Source organism: Saccopteryx leptura, chromosome 4 (assembly GCF_036850995.1).
Source record: "Saccopteryx leptura isolate mSacLep1 chromosome 4, mSacLep1_pri_phased_curated, whole genome shotgun sequence".
Lineage (NCBI taxonomy): Eukaryota > Metazoa > Chordata > Mammalia > Chiroptera > Emballonuridae > Saccopteryx > Saccopteryx leptura.
Genome location: NC_089506.1, coordinates 107,495,882 through 107,498,291, shown reverse-complemented (window position 1 = coordinate 107,498,291; position 2,410 = coordinate 107,495,882).

Genomic DNA, 2,410 nt, shown 5'->3' with positions numbered 1-2,410 from the left:
GCCTTAGTGGTGACCTTCCTCGGAGTCAGCAGTGGGAAGCAGGCAGGACAGGGAAGTGGAAGAGGGTAAGCCCCACTGCTGCTTCTGTGCTCAGCACAGACCCTGCCTGCCACGGAACGAGAGCCCTAGAACAGCTGCATGAGAGTCTGAGACCGACACAAGCCCGGTTTGTGGGCAGTCATTTCCTTCATTCACTTGGGTACATGGAGACTGACCTACCGAGGCTCAGTGGCTGCCTTGCCCTTGGCCCATCTCATCGCGTTGTCTAGTTCTTGGAAGGCAGACAAGGGTAGGGAAAGAAGGCAGACCTTTGCATGTTTTATGTTTATTTGCATAAGTAATTCATGCACATAGTATGTAATTCAAAGACAAAAGGATATTCGGTATAAACTGAGTTTTTCTCTTGCACCAGTTCCCAGTGCCAAACGCCCTTACCAGGGACCCGCCCCCCACCCCCGTGGTGATTTGTTTCTTGCGAAAGCAAGGAAACCCTATAATCAAATGGATTTGTTCATTAGGGAATTGGTTCAGATGGGCAACAGACAGCACTGGTGCAAGACAGTCTGTAAGAGCCGGTGGACATCAAGAGTCTCGGGGAGACCACCGGAAAGGTGTTTCTAAATGGTGTTCTGCCTCTCGCTGGGTGACTGTGTCTTGGGGGTCACTGTCTGCCATGTACATCTTTCTTGCGCTGCTTCTCTCCTCTGTATGAACTCCAGAAAGAAGTTGCTTTGGGTTTCCTCTAAGCATTTTGTAATGGAGGCTGGGAGCCCCTACCCTCCTCTTCTTGTCATGGAGGGAAAATCCAGTTCCTGAACCCATGCACAGACAGGTGAGGACCTGTGTGTGATCTACAGAGCGATAACCCAGATGAGCATCAGGGACCCTCCCTATCCCTGTCTTATCCCTCCTTTTTCTTCCTTTCCCTTTGCTTTCGTTCCCCTTCCCTATCCCCAAGTGCACACTAAATACACACAATAAGCAGTGCCTGGGCTTCCTACAGATTTATGATTTATAGTTATTCATCTTATTATCTAAGTGGCTTTGCCAAGTAAAATATTAAGGCACCACTGCCATTATAACCTTGTCTTCCATGATCTCATTGGCAGCTGGTGTTGCCATGACAACTAGGCTGGAGAACTGGTACTGAGCTTCAGTGGAAGATAATGCGAACACTGATGTGTGTGTGTGTGTACGTACACAGACTTCCCATCATGTATTTCTGCTGTGCAGGAGCCGTGGATGGATTTCTTAGTCCATACCTCTGCTTCTCCTCCCAATTTGGTCAAAATTAGCTTTAGGTCTCTAAATCAATGGGAAGGGAGCTTTGGAGGATGACTTCTTCGTTCGGTTTTTGAGTGGTAAATTGGAACCAGGGACACATAAGAAATATTTTAGAGACTTTCTATCCACATAAAATGACGCAACTACACCCACTTGATATCTCTCTTAAAAGTTTGTTGGTCCTAATGTATTTAGCATCTTTATCATTATTAGACATAGAAAGTCAGAGCTGGGAGGGGCCACAGATGTCATCTATCTGATCCTCTTTTTATTTATGTAGATGTGAAAACTGAAGCCCAGAGTGACTAAGCAGCTTGCCCCCCAAGTAGCATACAGTGTGGGTTCTGGAATCATATTGCCTGGCTCAAATCCTGGCTCCAGCATGTCTTTACTGTGACCTTAGCTGAGTGACTTACCCCTCTAAGTCTCAGTTTGCTAGTCTGTAAAATGGGGATAATATTGAGAGCAACCTTACTAAGTCATTGTAACAATTAGGTGAAATAATCCATGATGCTTGGCACATATAAGCCCTTGATAAATTTTATTACTATTACCCTGGGTCACACTGGGAATCAGTGGTAGAAACAGGACTAAATCCAGCTCGGCTAACTCCTGCATTAACTGGGGCCTTTCTCCATTAATCCCACGTGTCCTTTGTTTTGTGTATGTATCATCCAGGGGAGAGTGGAAGCCCTTTCTGAATGGGGTTGTCTTTTCTTAAAACCTTCTATGTAGTGTGTATAATGCCTACACAAGCATGCTTCCTGCAGTCATGGAACATTGTGTATTTAAGGTACATGACATAGCTGTATTAGGAGGAGAAGGGAATGACAAGAAAATTGAAGAATGGAAATGAACATTTTGTGGTCATCTCATATGAAACCAAGCATTTGCTAAACTCTTTTTTTTTTTTTAAAGATTTTATTTATTCATTTTAGATAGATAGAGAGAGACAGAGACAGAGAGAGAAGGGAGGGAGGAGCAGAAAGTATCAACTCCCATATGTGCCTTGACCAGGGAAGCCCAGGGTTTTGAACTGGCGACCTCAGTGTTCCAGGTCAATGCTTTTACCCACTGCACCACCGCAGGTCAGGCCATTTGCTAAACTCTTAAAAATGTGTTTAAT